Below are 17,080 nucleotides of genomic sequence, written 5' to 3' on the forward strand. Positions count from 1 at the left end.
CGCTGCCGCCTCCGCGCACCGCCGCATCCTCCTCACGCTGCCGCCTCCGCGCACCGCCGCATCCTCCTCACGCTGCCGCCTCCGCGCACCGCCGCATCCTCCTCACGCTGCCGCCTCCGCGCACCGCCGCATCCTCCTCACGCTGCCGCCTCTGCGCACCGCCGCATCCTCCTCACGCTGCCGCCTCCGCGCACCGCCGCATCCTCCTCATGCTGCCGCCTCCGCGCACCGCCGCATCCTCCTCACGCTGCCGCCTCCGCGCACCGCCGCATCCTCCTCACGCTGCCGCCTCCGCGCACCGCCGCATCCTCCTCACGCTGCCCCCGCGCACCGCCGCATCCTCCTCACGCTGCCGCCTCCGCGCACCGCCGCATCCTCCTCACGCTGCCGCCTCCGCGCACCGCCGCATCCTCCTCATGCTGCCGCCTCCGCGCACCGCCGCATCCTCCTCACGCTGCCGCCTCCGCGCACCGCCGCATCCTCCTCATGCTGCCGCCTCCGCGCACCGCCGCATCCTCCTCACGCTGCCTCCGCGCACCGCCGCATCCTCCTCACGCTGCCGCCTCCGCGCACCGCCGCATCCTCCTCACGCTGCCGCCTCCGCGCACCGCCGCATCCTCCTCACGCTGCCGCCTCTGCGCACCGCCGCATCCTCCTCATGCTGCCGCCTCCGCGCACCGCCGCATCCTCCTCACGCTGCCGCCTCCGCGCACCGCCGCATCCTCCTCACGCTGCCGCCTCCGCGCACCGCCGCATCCTCCTCACGCTGCCGCCTCCGCGCACCGCCGCATCCTCCTCACGCTGCCGCCTCCGCGCACCGCCGCATCCTCCTCATGCTGCCGCCTCCGCGCACCGCCGCATCCTCCTCACGCTGCCGCCTCCGCGCACCGCCGCATCCTCCTCATGCTGCCGCCTCCGCGCACCGCCGCATCCTCCTCACGCCTGCCGCCTCCGCGCACCGCCGCATCCTCCTCATGCTGCCGCCTCCGCGCACCGCCACATCCTCCTCACGCTGCCCCCCGCGCACCGCCGCATCCTCCTCACGCTGCCGCCTCCGCGCACCGCCGCATCCTCCTCACGCTGCCGCCTCTGCGCACCGCCGCATCCTCCTCATGCTGCCGCCTCCGCGCACCGCCGCATCCTCCTCACGCTGCACGCTCCCGCGCACCGCCGCATCCTCCTCACGCTGCCGCCTCCGCGCACCGCCGCATCCTCCTCATGCTGCCGCCTCCGCGCACCGCCGCATCCTCCTCATGCTGCCGCCTCCGCGCACCGCCGCATCCTCCTCACGCTGCCCTCACGCACCGCCGCATCCTCCTCACGCTGCCGCCTCCGCGCACCGCCGCATCCTCCTCACGCTGCCGCCTCACGCACCGCCGCATCCTCCTCACGCTGCCGCCTCCGCGCACCGCCGCATCCTCCTCACGCTGCCGCCTCCGCGCACCGCCGCATCCTCCTCACGCTGCCGCCTCCGCGCACCGCCGCATCCTCCTCATGCTGCCGCCTCCGCGCACCGCCGCATCCTCCTCATGCTGCCGCCTCCGCGCACCCGCCGCATCCTCCTCACGCTGCCGCCTCCGCGCACCGTGCCGCATCCTCCTCACGCTGCCGCCTCCGCGCACCGCCGCATCCTCCTCACGCTGCCGCCTCCGCGCACCGCCGCATCCTCCTCACGCTGCCGCCTCCGCGCACCGCCACATCCTCCTCACGCTGCCGCCTCCGCGCACCGCCGCATCCTCCTCACGCTGCCGCCTCCGCGCACCGCCGCATCCTCCTCATGCTGCCGCCTCCGCGCACCGCCGCATCCTCCTCATGCTGCCGCCTCCGCGCACCGCCGCATCCTCCTCACGCTGCCGCCTCCGCGCACCGCCGCATCCTCCTCACGCTGCCGCCTCCGCGCACCGCCGCATCCTCCTCACGCTGCCGCCTCCGCGCACCGCCGCATCCTCCTCACGCTGCCGCCTCCGCGCACCGCCGCATCCTCCTCACGCTGCCGCCTCCGCATCCTCCTCACGCTGCCGCCTCCGCGCACCGCCGCATCCTCCTCACGCTGGCCGCCTCCGCGCACCGCCGCATCCTCCTCACGCTGCCGCCTCTGCGCACCGCCGCATCCTCCTCACGCTGCCGCCTCCGCGCACCGCCGCATCCTCCTCACCGCTGCCCCCGCGCACCGCCGCATCCTCCTCATGCTGCCGCCTCCGCGCACCGCCGCATCCTCACGCTGCCGCCTCCGCGCACCGCTGCATCCTCCTCATGCTGCCGCCTCCGCGCACCGCCGCATCCTCCTCATGCTGCCGCCTCCGCGCACCGCCGCATCCTCCTCACGCTGCCGCCTCCGCGCACCGCCGCATCCTCCTCACGCTGCCGCCTCCGCGCACCGCCGCATCCTCCTCACGCTGCCGCCTCCGCGCACCGCCGCATCCTCCTCACGCTGCCGCTTCCGCGCACCGCCGCATCCTCCTCACGCTGCCGCCTCTGCGCACCGCCGCATCCTCCTCACGCTGCCGCCTCCGCGCACCGCCGCATCCTCCTCACGCTGCCCCCGCGCACCGCCGCATCCTCCTCATGCTGCCGCCTCCGCGCACCGCCGCATCCTCACGCTGCCCGCCTCCGCGCACCGCTGCATCCTCCTCATGCTGCCGCCTCCGCGCACCGCCGCATCCTCCTCATGCTGCCGCCTCCGCGCACCGCCGCATCCTCCTCACGCTGCCGCCTCCGCGCACCGCCGCATCCTCCTCACGCTGCCGCCTCCGCGCACCGCCGCATCCTCCTCACGCTGCCGCCTCCGCGCACCGCCGCATCCTCCTCACGCTGCCGCCTCCGCGCACCGCCGCATCCTCCTCACGCTGCCGCCTCCGCGCACCGCCGCATCCTCCTCACGCTGCCGCCCTCCGCGCACCGCCGCATCCTCCTCACGCTGCCGCTTCCGCGCACCGCCGCATCCTCCTCACGCTGCCGCCTCCGCGCACCGCCGCATCCTCCTCACGCTGCCGCCTCCGCGCACCGCCGCATCCTCCTCACGCTGCCGCCTCCGCGCACCGCCGCATCCTCCTCACGCTGCCGCCTCCGCGCACCGCCGCATCCTCCTCACGCTGCCGCCTCCGCGCACCGCCGCATCCTCCTCATGCTGCCGCCTCCGCGCACCGCCGCATCCTCCTCACGCTGCCGCCTCCGCGCACCGCCGCATCCTCCTCACGCTGCCGCCTCCGCGCACCGCCGCATCCTCCTCACGCTGCCGCCTCCGCGCACCGCCGCATCCTCCTCGCGCACGGTACCAGTCACCAGGGGCAAAACCCGGGACATTTCCGGGACGGACTGTCAACCGGGACAGCACAGAAAAAAACGGGACTGTGCCGGCAAAACCGGGACGAATGGTCACTCTATAAATACACCTTATACTCCACATGCAGCACGTAACCGTGAATGCAGTATATACTCTATATACGCCATGTACCCCAATTACGACACCTTATAACCCTGCATGCAGCAAATGTACACCTTATAATCCACATACCGCACTTAACCCTGACTGCGGTATATACACTATACCCGCCATGTAACCCAATTACAGCACATTACAACACTGAATGCAGCATAAATACACCTTATACTCCACATGCAGCACGTAACCGTGAATGCAGTATATACACTATATACGCCATGTAACCCAGTTACAGTACATTGTAACGGCGAATGCAGCACCTATACACACCCTATCGTACAACAGAACGTAACTACGAGTGCAGTATACACACTATATACACCATGTCACCCCATTACAGCCCATTGTAACTTCGGATGCGGTATATATACACCCCCTATAATCCAAATACAATATACGCCATGTAACCCAATTACAGCCAATTGTACCTCGAATGCAGCTCGTATGCCTTATACCCCGAATACAACGCATTATAACCATACCCCGAATACAACGCATTATAACCACACTGAGGTGTATACACTTTATTCCCCACATACAGCCCGCTATCACTACGAATGCGGTATGCAGCGATACCCACGGCCATTCTAGCATTGATCATAACTTTATCCAATGTTGAAAGAAATCAATTACAGCACATTATACCACTGCCATGTAACCCCACTGAGTGTCCCGTGCTCCAACCCCGGGGGGGGGGGGGGGTTGGGGGATACCCACGGCCATTCTGTTGGGGGAACCGTCGTGGCAAAAAAACGTGGGGGGTTGTTGTGCCTCCCTCTGGCCCCCCCCCCCCTCCCCAGCACGTGGCAAGGGAAACCCCCCTGGCTATTCCCTGGTACCGGCAAGGGGATCCCCCGTTCCCCGGAGGCCCCCCCTCCCCGCCTGCCGAGCGGGCCAGCTACCAAGGCTGATGGAGGGAGAGCCACGCGGTAAGGGGGATCCCCACTAGCTATCCCTTGGTCCGGCAGGCGGATCCCCCCCTTCGCCGGAGGCCCCCCCCCTCCCCGCCCGCCGAGCAGGCCAGCCACGGAGGCTGAGGGAGGGAGAGCCGCGCGGTAAGGGGGATCCCCACTAGCTATCCCTTGGTCCGGCAGGCGGATCCCCCCCCTTCGCCGGAGGGCCCCCCCCTCCCCGCCCGCCGAGCAGGCCAGCCACGGAGGCTGAGGGAGGGAGAGCCGCGCGGTAGGGGGATCCCCTGTGGCAGCACTCCCCGGCCACCTCGCAACTATCCCCTGGACAGCCATAGCGGAGGCGGAGGGGGGGGATGCTGCGATCGGGCCCAAAGGGAGACTACAAACTCACCTGGAGGAGAGGAGAGGACACTAAACTTCGCAGCAGACCGGGAGCAGAATGGAAGATTCAGCTCCCGGCTGCCTCTTTTGTACTGACCTAGGCCTGCCCCCCCCCCCCCCCCAGGGGGGGCCGCGACGGCGGCCCAGGGAGGTGAGGGGGGAGGGGGCTTGCCCCCTGGTCATGGGCTTCCCTCGCCTAATTGGCTGGAGGGATTGCTTCTGCAGGGGGCCAAGCTTTATATATTATGTGTATAGACTCTACCGCGCTGGGAGTCCGTCCCCGGACCTGATAATCAGCCCTTCCCCGCTCACCATTTGTCCGGCACTTAGCTGCTCCCAGCCCTTTGTCACGACCCAGCATTTCTCTGCAGACAACACAGCTAAGTGAATTACTGTGCCTGCATGCAAAGAAATGCTAAAACACACATTACATTACTGGCTGCCTTTCTAAGGCCGTGTTCGGGGTGGCTGCTACGCGACGCGTGCGTGCGCACGTCCGTCGCAATTTCAGATTGTTTGGTGGGAGTGTTCAAACTGAAAACTCCACCGGCGGTAAAGTGCAGCGTTGACGCCGCTGTAACCAGAAATGATATTTGGGGCTGCAGTCGCATCACGTGAGCTGGTTCAGCGAACCAGCTCCGTGACACGTTCCCCCCTCCAAGCCCACAAATGCCGCGACCCGACTCCTGCAGCCTGAACACAGATCGCCAGGCTGCAGGAGCACGCGGGGGAGGTGCGCGTGGACGCACGCTGCCGCAGCAGCCACGCTGAACTCAGCCTTACTGTATGGGGAAAAGGCTACACTCTAACATGGGGCATAAAGTGCTTTTCTACATATATATAGCCTGGCCTTCGGCAATCTATTGCTAATTCTGGGCCTTTCCTCTGTCAGTCCTGTTAGAACAGGCAGTGGGAAAGGTTAATTCCTTCAGTTAGCCTGTTTGCATTTCAGCTCTGAGTATAGTAGCAATATTCAGGGGCAGGCCTAAGCAACCTTTGAGCATGTTAATCCAAAGGGTGGATATGGGTTGGAACACCCCCTGATGTGTGTGAGCCAATCGGAATCCAGCTTTTAGTTGTAATGATTCAAAGCTAGAGACACTCCCGGAGCGGAGGGGGGGAGGAAAGGGAGCGGAGGAGGGGGGGGGAAAGGGGAGCGGAGGAGGGGGGGGGAAAGGGAGCGGAGGAGGGGGGGGAAAGGGGAGCGGAGGAGGGGGGGAAAGGGGAGCGGAGGGGGGGAAAGGGGAGCGGAGGGGGGGGGGAAGGGGAGCGGGAGGGGGGGGAAGGGGAGCGGAGGGGGGGGAAAGGGGAGCGGAGGGGGGGGGAAAGGGGAGCGGAGGAGGGGGGGGAAAGGGGAGCGGAGGAGGGGGGGAAAGGGGAGCGGAGGGGGGGGAAAGGGGAGCAGAGGGGGGGGAAGGGGAGCGGAGGGGGGGGAAAGGGGAGCGGAGGGGGGGGAAAGGGGAGCGGAGGGGGGTATGGGGAGCGGAGGGGGTGGTGGAAAGGGGAGCGGGGTCGGGGAAAGGGGAGCAGGATGGGGGAGAAAGGGGAGGGGGGAGAAAGGGGAGGTGGGAGGGGGGAGAAAGGGGAGGGGGGAGAAAGGGGAGTGGGAGGGGGGAGAAAGGGGAGCGGGGAGGGGGGAGAAAGGGGAGCGGGAGGGGGAGAAAGGGGGAGCGGGGGGGGGAGAAAGGGGAGCGGGGGGGAGAAAGGGGGGGGGGAGAAAGGGAGAGGGGGGGGAGAAAGGGGAGGGGGGGGGAGAAAAGGGAGGGGGGGGAGAAAGGGGAGGGGGGGGAGAAAGGGGAGGGGGGGATCGACCACTGCTTGGACAGTTAAGGCAGGTGTCATTACGTCCCTCATAACGCACACACAAAAAACGTCTGCTACAGCCGTGTATAACGCGGGGGAACTCTTCCCTAACTCCTCCTGTTGTCACCCTTCAAATCCCGGCACCAAACTTGGGCGCAAAGACCTTGCAACAATTTGCCTCGCTACATCACCCCCTTGGCCTAATAAACATGCTATTACTATTAGTTCACAATAGCCCAAGGAAGGGGGGTTACATTTGTTGGGCGATCTGATTGAAAAACACAAAGCCCCCCCCCCGTTCCCCGTGACTCGCCCCCCCCCCCTCAGTTCCCCGTGACTCGCGGCTCGCCCCCCCCCCCCCCCCCCCCGTTCCCCGTGACTCGCGTCGTCCCCCCGTTTCCCGTGACTCGCGGCTCGCCCCCCCCCGTTCCCCATGACCTCGCCCCCCCGTTCCCCATGACTCGCCCCCCCCCCCCCCCCGTTCCCCGTGACTCGCGCTCCCCCCCCGCCGGCGCCCACTTGTCCCCCGATGTGCCGTCCGGCTGAGTGAGGCGTGCAGCCGGCGGCAGGAAGCACCCTGTGTGGGCCTGAGGCGCGAGGCTGCGCGCCTGAAATGGGAGAGTTACTGGCGCCATAAGCTGAGGCGGGACGCGCAGTTACTTACCTGAGGGGGAGTTAGCGCCGGGGAGGTAAGGAAGCGGCTGGGGTAGGAGGGCCGCGCTTCCCCTCCGTCTGGAGCCGGTGCAGGGCGGCGCACGTGATGGGGGGGGATGGACAGAGGGGGGGGGTGGTGTGTGTGTGTGTGTGTGTGTGTGTGTCCTGTCTGTATATGTGTATGTGTATGTGTCCTGTCTGTCTATCTGTGTCCTGTCTGTGTATCTCAGTGTGTGTGTGTGTATCTGTGTGTGTCTCAGTGTGTGTGTATCTCAGTGTGTGTGTGTGTGTGTGTGTGTGTGTGTATCTGTGTGTGTCTCAGTGTGTGTGTATCTCAGTGTGTGTGTGTGTGTGTATCTGTATGTGTCTCAGTGTGTGTGTATCTTTGTGTGTGTCTCAGTGTCCTGCCTGTGTGTGTCTCCGTGTCCTGCCTGTGTGTGTCTCCGTGTGTGTGTGTATCTCTGTGTGAGTGTATGTGTGTGTCCGGCCAATGAGAGGTGTGCGGGGGCGGGCCAAGGGAGCCAATGGGATTGCCGCTAGGGACACAGGGGACACAGGGAGACACGGCCACAGAACACTTTCACAAATATATAGTAGATAGATAGATAGATAGATAGATAGACACACACTATTAAGGTTATGGTGGGTAAAAAAGTGACAAAAACCTTCCACAGTAAAGCATAAAGCAACTGTAAATATTACTGTACTGTATGTTCATTTGCATGTCTAAGACAGGTCTGCAACCCTGTCTTTCCCCATTGTCACCCAGCATACAGCGCTTCCACTGCAGCAAGGGATTCTGGGAAATGACATGCAAATGAGCACTCAGTGCCACCTTTTGTCTCAAGCTCGTATTACACAAGCCAATCCTCAAGCCAATGCACACTGTTTTAAACACAGCTTTTAGACAGAGGCTGGGATGAGATGCAAAGCCATTAAACCCACTCACAGACATGTTTCAACCTTTTTTTTTTAAACTTTTTTATTCAACAACTTTTTTAAGTTTACAGACTTTTTTGGAAACCAAAAAAACACACCATAGTGACAACAGTCACCCAACATTAGAAAGACACCAAAACATAATATATTTACATTTTCTTCCTTCATCCTTCAGATATATACAAACACAAAGATAAACTTTTCAGAAGGGAAAAAAAAAACATAACTTTACGAAAAAACCCTATAACCAAAACATCATACAAAGATAAGAACCATATACTTCAAGATTCTTTCATTTAAAAACAAAAACCCTTTCTCTATTCTCAAGTGATGCGATCATCTGTTTTAATTCTTTCTCCATACGTTCCAAACCTCTCTTACTTTCCTCTAACTGGAATCCAGACATCACACTTTTTTCATACCCGTCCCTTGCCTCTTTCACATCCCAATATCTCCGCCCAAATCCCCTCGCAAGTTGATTGTGCAAAACCTCTTCCTTTGTAAGCCCTACTTCATCCTTTCCCTGGGTGCTCCTCCCCTTACTATCTCCCGCAGAATTTGCCTCTTTTGCCTGTACAATCCCTTTTTTGCCTGCCTTTTCTTCACTTTCATTCCCACTTACTCCACTTACACTTCTCTGTATTTTAGTTCCCTCCACGCTTATCTGACTTTTTTGTGAGGACGAGCTGTTGCTCTCGCTACTCTCTTTCTCCCTCACCTCTCCCCTAGCCTCTTTTATTTTAACCCACTGTACATGCTCCTTTTTTAATTCATCATATTGCTCTTTTGTCAGATGTTTTCTTTGGTACATCATTTTTTCCAATCTTTCTATTATCTGTTCATCACTACTACCCCCATGCTGCTTCCGGAAAATACCCACCCAAAACAGAACATCTCCCACTGCGTTCTCAAATTGTTCCATTTTTTCTTTTAGGGTTACCTTCCCTGATACTTTTTTAACTTTACCCTCTACACCCTTCTCTCTAGGCTCCACTTTACTCTGGCAATCCTTATCATCCTTTGTTTCTATCCCTTGCGAAGACTCGTTTTTGCTTCCACTAACAACAAACCCTTTACACTTACTCTTTCCCTCTTTACCTTTTCCACTCGCACCACCAGGGCCTGCCTTCTCCTCAGTTTCTTGCGCTTCCCTATCTAACTTCTTATTTTCCTCTTTTCCTTTACTCACGGTCTGTTCCTCTTCCCTACTAACGTCAATACTGGACAAATCCAGCGCACAAAACTTTGACTTCGTCACCTTATCTTGCCGTAGCTCACTCTTCCCCTCCCCATCAACTGTACAAACATCATTGTCACTTTGTAAACTTCGTTTTTGCGCCCCTTTCTTGTGTCCGGTCGTGTCCATTATTTCCACTTCCACCTCCCCCTCTATTGGGCCACTCTCTACCATTTCTTCCCTTCTTAAATCCTCCTCATACATTGCTGTTATAGCCGGATCAAGCCCTCCCTCTTGGGAACTCTCCATCTCACAAATTCCCAGACCCTCAACTGTCTCTTCCTCTTCTTCTAGCACACTGTCCCCTTTAGCTGTCTGGGCATATGTCCTTTTAGTGCACTGCCGTGCCAAGTGTCCTTCCTCTCCGCATAGATGGCATCTCTTAGGGACTCCACAGTTGGCTGCAGTATGTCCCTCTTCCCCACAATTACGGCACACAATTCCCGTTTTCCTGCAACCCTCCTTTGTATGTCCATAAGTGTGGCAATGCCTGCAATATAGAGGCTGTCCCGAGTAAAACAAAAATCCTCTGTCTCCTCTGATATTGAACATGGCCGGTGGGTGTGTCACTCCTTCCGCACATGATGGATCCCGTCTCAACCGTACCCAGAAACGTCTCTTCCCGTTGAACATGCCATATGGGTTTTTAAGTTCTTCACCTCCTCTGATCATTTCACAATACCGTTTCAAAAAAGTCACAATCTCCTCTTTCCTTGCATACGGAGTGTACTGCACCGACACACTTTATTCGAGCAAATACCCAGTATGTACCTGGCAGATACCTGGAATGCGCCGCTCCTCACCTCTGACAAGCCCCGTTGCGTTTGCCTTCCCAGCCTGGGTTCATGCCTGGCTGACGGGCGGCTGATCTGTTAAATGATAATGATTAGGATTTAATAGGCTGCAATGCTTCGCGTGTCTACCAGATGGCATAAATTCATGAATTGTAATGCAGTATATATATATATATACTGTGCAGTATTGCAGCCAGCGGGAATAAAATGCTTCAATCCCTGCATGGAAAATACCTCAATGCACTCGGGCAGAAAACAGTCACAAACCTCAATACAACCGGGTATACCCGAATTCGTGGGACTAGCCGAGCTCGAATAAAGTGTGTCGCCAGTGTACATGTGAAGTACAAGTGGTCTCTCCTCCAGCATAAAACTTGGAATTACCTTGATGCCATGTAAGATCGGGTCACCAGACTTCTCCTTGCACTTTTCAAAAGTGCACCAAACATCCGCTTCTTGATGACAGGTCAGGTCATAAATCCCCTGTGCAGGGAAATCCTGAAGGCAGAAGATCCTCTCAGTGTCCAGACCGATCAATTGCTTCAGCACCTTCTCCACTATCCACAGCAGGTTCACTCGACTTCTCTCGGTCTCCTCGATCAGGAACCGAATGGAATTGCGCATTCCAGCTTGCGATGTCATCTCTGCTCTCCCAAGCTCAGGTGCGGCACCCCAAAAGCAGCAAGGGACTTTAGCCAGTAAAGGCGATGTCCCAGGGCAAAGGTGCCGGCCCCTCACTTCCGCATCCGCTCGCTCAGAACCGCTCGCTCAGGATCACTCCTCTTAGCTCGAGATGGCGTGCCCCCCCAAAAGCAGCAGGAGTCTTTAGTCCCCGAAGGGACGATGACTCAAGGCCAAGGGGACACAGGCTCAGCTACACAGCTGTTTCGACCTTAATGGGTCTCATCAGTGTGGGGTTGGTCTTAATGGCAAAGCAGGTTTGAGACTAGACTAGGTAATCACCACTACTATTAAGGTTATGGTGGGTAAAAAAGTGACAAAAACCCTCCACAGTAAAGCATAAAGCAACTGTAAATATTACTGTATGTTCATTTGCATGTAAAGGTAATCCCAAGTTTTATGCTGGAGGAGAGACCACTTGTACTTCACATGTACACTCCGTATGCAAGGAAAGAGGAGATTGTGTGTTTTTTGAAACGGTATTGTGAAATGATTAGAGGAGGTGAAGAACTAAAAAATCCGTATGGCATGTTCAACGGGAAGAGACGTTTCTGGGTACGGTTCAGACGGGATCCATCATGTGTGGGAGGAGTTACACACCCACCGGCCATGTTCAATAGTAGAGGAGACAGAGGATTTTTGTTTTACCCGGGACAGCCTCTATATTGCAGGCATTGCCACACTTATGGACATACAAAGGAGGGTTGCACGAAAACGGGAATTGTGTGCCGTAATTGCGGGGAAGAGGGACATACTGCAGCCAACTGTGGAGTCCCTAAGAGATGCCATCTTTGCGGAGAGGAAGGACACTTGGCACGGCAGTGCACTAAAAGGACATATGCCCAGACAGCTAAAGGGGACAGTGTGCAAGAAGAAGAGGAAGAGACAGTTGAGGGTCAGGGAATTTTTGAGATGGAGAGTTCCCAAGAGGGAGGGCTTGATCCGGCTATAACAGCAATGTATGAGGAGGATTTAAGAAGAGAAGAAAGGGTAGAAAGTGGCCCAATAGAGGGTTTGGCGGGTTCTATAAGTGATATCGTGGAGAAAAAAGAGGAAGATTTCTTCCTGGACTCCTTGGCCCAGAAACTGGAGGTGGGGGGAGGGGAGGAGACGGGAACAGTGCATCAGAAAGATGCGGGGGAGGGGGAAATACGGTCATTGAGTGTGGTGGAACCTAGCTGGGCAGAAAGTATGGAGTTTCAAGATGCACAGAGGGGGAGGGAAGGTCCCCAAGATGTCTTGGAGGAGGAAATGGAAATAGGAGGGAAAAAAGCTCAAAAGCGTAAAAATCTGCAAGGGATAGAAACAAAGGAAGATAAGGATAGCCAGAGTAAAGGGGAGCCTAGAGAGGAAGGTGTAGAGGGTAAAGTTGTAAAAGTATCAGGGAAAGTAACCCTAAAAGTGAAGATGGAACATTTTGAAGACGCAGTGGGAGATGTTCTGTTTTGGGTTGGTATTTTTCGGAAGCAGCATGGGGGGAGTAGTGAGGAACAGATAATAGAAAGATTAGAAAAACTGATGTACCAAAGAAAACAGCTGACAAAAGAGCAGTATGAAGAATTAAAAAAGGAGCATGTACAGTGGGTTAAAATAAAAGAGGCTAGGGGAGAGGTGAGAGAGAAGGAGAGAAGTGAGGGCAATAGCTCGTCCTCACAAAGCCAGATAAGCGTGGAGGGAACTAAAATACAGAGAAGTGTAAGTGCAGTAAGTGGGAATGAAAGTGATGGAAAGGCAGGCCAACAGAGTGGGGGTGAAGGGGGAGAGATTAGGGAAAGTAAAGGTGGAAAAGGAGAAAAGGCAGGCCTTAGTGGAAGAACAAAAGTAAGTTATGAAAGCGAGAGAGAAAGGAAGGCGAGGGAGTGGCATGTAAAAGAGGTGATAAATAATATAAATAAAGAGGCAGGTGACTTAGGGTTAAATGTTTCAAAAACGGAATGGCTGAAAGTACAGTTCCCAAAAGCAGAGGTGTCTAAAGAGGAAGTAAGAAAATTAGGAATACAATGTAGTACGTATCATATCCGTGAGGCGTTAGAGAAATTGCTGGGACACGTGAAGTAATTAGATGCAATGTTAAATGTCCTGTGGAAAGTACGAAAAGTCGCGTGTAGAAATGGGAAGTAACCATATTTTTTTGCATTGAGTGTGTTTGGTAGTAGATGCACAGATGATGCCTTGGAATGTGTTGTTTTGTTTGGCTTTTTAGAATGGTTTTGTGCCTTTGGGTTGGTTTTTGTCTTGGCAATATAAGGATTGTATAGTGATGTTTTCGGTTTATTATTTTCTGTAAAATGATACTAAATGGTTGTTAATATGTGAACCGTAAAAAAAAAAAAAAAAAATGTCTGTGAGTGGGTTTAATGGCTTTGCATCTCATCCCAGCCTCTGTCTAAAAGCTGTGTTTAAAACAGTGTGCATTGGCTTGAGGATTGGCTTGTGTAATACGAGCTTGAGACAAAAGGTGGCACTGAGTGCTCATTTGCATGTCATTTCCCAGAATCTCTTGCTGCAGTGGAAGCGCTGTATGCTGGGTGACAATGGGGAAAGACAGGGTTGCAGACCTGTCTAAGACATGCAAATGAACATACAGTAATATTTACAGTTGCTATATATATATACATATATGTACCCCTCAGTTTTATACAGTCATGGTGTTCATCATGTGTGGGACGCAGAGCCCAGAACCTAATGTCATGTTAGCATCAGAAAGTCACAGTAATAACTCAGCACTCACCCATGTAACACCTTCTCTGGTAGCTCTCTGTCTGTGTCTCTATCTACCTTTCTGTCTCCTGCATGACCAGGGAGGCTGCGAGGGACCCCCTCCCCCTCCGAACCGGTACCCACATATAACAGACGAGTAATGACAGACTCAGTTTGGAGGTATAAAAGGCCGCGGCTTTGTTTATTAACAATCATAATACTGGAGTAAGCGCTAGTCCAAGCCAGAGTGGGGTCAGGGGGTCAGCCAGGCCTTGGCCTTCTGCCCCCGTACCCGGCCGACCCCTAAAGAGCCGGCCGTTGTCGCGAGTGGGTTCCCGGGTGTCACGTTAGCTTGACCCCGCCCAATCGCTCCTACCCCCGGGCGACGCCCGCCCCGAGCCCATCTGGCAAGGACAAGCACTTACCCCCGAACTGCCGCCGCGACAGTGGCAAAATGACCAACTGGAGCCTCCTGAAGGAACTTCAGTCCTTTGTTTCTCGGGAGGTCTTCGGACACTGCCCTGTAAAATATGATGGTACATGTTACAGCTTACAGGTAGTACAGACAGCTTATCACCAAGGGAATTGAAAATACTCCACGGAGTGGCCGGGTGCAAGCGTCTGCCCCCGACTGTCTTGCTAATGGGGTGGGTGGGTGGGAACTTCGCAGCAGACCGGGAGCAGAATGGAAGATTCAGCTCCCGGCTGCCTCTTTTGTACTGCCCTAGGCCTGTCCCCCCCCCCCCCCCCAGGGGGGGGCCGCGACGGCGGCCCAGAGATCCCAGCGAGGTGAGGGGGGAGGGGGGCTTGCCCCCTTGTCATGGGCTTCCCTCGCCTAATTGGCTGGAGGGATTGCTTGACCAGGGAGGCTGCGAGGGACCCCCTCCCACTTGGAAATGGTACCCACATATAACAGACAAGTAATGACAGACTCAGTTTGGAGGTATAAAAGGCCGCGGCTTTGTTTATTAACAATCATAATACTGGAGTAAGCGCTAGTCCAAGCCAGAGTGGGGTCAGAGGGTCAGCCAGGCCTTGGCCTGCTGCCCCCGTACCCGGCCGACCCCCAAAGAGCCGGCCGTTGTCGCGAGTGGGTTCCCGGGTGTCACGTTAGCTTGACCCCGCCCAATCGCTCCTACCCCCGGGCGACGCCCGCCCCGAGCCCATCTGGCAAGGACAAGCACTTACCCCCGAACTGCCGCCACTCACGGCTCTATTTAAACCTCCTTAAATTAGACCGTGCCGCCAACCCCGCAAGGACCCTCTCCAGCCCCTCCTGCAAATCGTTATTGAACAAGTCCGCCCCTATCTCGGATAAGTGTGTGCCGTCGGCCCGGAACAGGCCGGTTGACTTGTAGTCAAACTCGTGATGGGTGATCTGCCATCCCCCACACTGCATCACAAACTTCCCCACCATCTTGTTCAGTTTGACCCGCGGTCGGTCGATGGCCCCTCCACACTCTCCTGCACAATATGTCCGACCAAACGATCTGTACTTCTGGCCAACTGGTGAGTATGAGGGCCAGGTCGTGTTTTATTGAATTAACCAGCTTGAAGTAGCGTCAAGCGGCCAGGTCGTTGCCCCCGACGTGGAGGAGCAAGATCTGCGGCGCCCTCCTATCCCTGCCCATCACCATTAGCCGCGGGAGCAACTGAGCCCACCGCAGCCCCCAACCTCCCCCCCATTCCACATTTGCCTCCTCCGTTCGCAACCCGAGGTTAGCCCCGCATGGGCGTTTGACAGCCCGCTTCTCTGCCCAGTGTATAAGCGAGTCTCCGATTATCCAAGTGGGTGCGGCGTCTGTGAAGGTATAAAGAGGATGAGGGGGTTTATCCAAGCACGCTAAATCCCAGATAATGCGGGCCTGATATAGGACCGGTATCTGTTAGACTTCCATCGCCCTATCTTTTGTATCGCAGCTACTGACAGCCCCGCGCGTGATGCCTCCGTTGCCGCCCCAATCCGGAACGAATGTGTCCCGTATTGTGCCTCTTCGAGGCCCTGGTGTCTTAGGCACATGCGGAAAACCCGCATGTACTGGAATCTAGATAACGGTACCCCGTCTGCGTGAAGGAGCAGGGGACCCTGACCGTCTGGCCTGCATGCCAAGTATTCCCTGAGCGTGCTCACTGGGCAAAATTTAGTCCCTGGTAGCCCTAGCAAAGATATCCACGCTCCCCTCCCCCGCTGGTCTGTTTTTGACCTTTTCACGTGTAGTTTGACCCACCCTTCCCCTAAGACTATGTCCTCAAACTGCATCCCTCCCTCGCCCTTGCGCGACGCGCACACCAACTCCCCAGCTCGCAGTGCTGCGAAGAAAGCCAATGCAAACGTCAGCCGGAAAAGTTTCGCCTCGAACCCCGATAGGCACACTCTGTCTGTGGCCTGCATTAAACCTTCTAATATCGCTGGTGTCACTGGCCGTCTGCTGTCATTTGTCGCCGTCCCCTTTGTTAACCCCGCTAGTACCCTTTTGATGATAAATGCCTTCGTTGGGTCCCCCTTGCCCTCTAGCTGCAAAAAGAAGGAGACCCCTGTCACTTTTTTCCCTATGGATCCTCCCGCTAAACTCCTTGCCCTTAAGTTTAGGACAAATGATAGCAAGGTCCCGAATCCCAATACGTCGAGACCCAATTCCCCTGCCAGACTTAGATAATCGCGCCACGCTGCCGAATAGGCCCGCCACGTACCCGGAGCCAGCGATGATCGTACCAACGAGGTCACTGGGTCGTCGCCAGCACCCAAAGGTCTGCAGGGCATGGACTGCCGATTAGGTCTGCCCCGGGGGCCAGTCTCCGAAACAGCGCCATCTGTAACCGGGATAAGGCATCAGCAATGTTATTCGCCACCTCCGGGACATGTCGAGCCTTGAACGCTATGTTCAATTGCAAGCATGCCAGTACGAAACAGCGCAGAAGGGACAGCACCGGCGGGGAGCGTGAGCCGAAATTGTTCACGGCTTCCACTACACCCATGTTGTCTGTCCAAAAAATTACTTGCTTATTTGCGAATAAGTGACCCCACAGGCGCACTGCGACGAGCAAGGGAAATAGTTCCAAGAACGCCAAGTTCTTAATGAGCGGCGTCCCCCGCCAGTGGGGAGGCCACCGCTCCGCGCACCATGCCCCACCGAAGTAGGCCCCAAAACCGACTGACCCTGAGGCGTCTGTAAACAACTGCAACTCTGTGTTGTTGGATGGGGGACCTCGCCACAAGGTTCTGCCGTTATAATCCTTTAAAAAACGCAGCCACACCGTCAAGTCCTTTCGGATTTCGGCGGTGAGGCGGATGAAGTGGTTGGGTCGTCTCACCCCGACCGTTGCTGCGGAGAGGCGCCTGGCGAAAACCCTCCCAGCCGGCATTACGCGCGCAGCAAATACTAAGTGGCCTAGCAGCGCCTGGAAGTGCCTCAATGATGTTTTCTTGAGAGCTATGAATTCGCGGAGAAGCCTGCTTAGGGCGACCAGCTTCTCCGGAGGGAGCCTGTACTCCATCGCCTCAGAGTCGATTTCTATGCCCAAAAAGGTAAGAGTGGTT

This window comes from Ascaphus truei, unplaced genomic scaffold, assembly GCF_040206685.1.
Source record: "Ascaphus truei isolate aAscTru1 unplaced genomic scaffold, aAscTru1.hap1 HAP1_SCAFFOLD_157, whole genome shotgun sequence".
Taxonomy (NCBI): domain Eukaryota; kingdom Metazoa; phylum Chordata; class Amphibia; order Anura; family Ascaphidae; genus Ascaphus; species Ascaphus truei.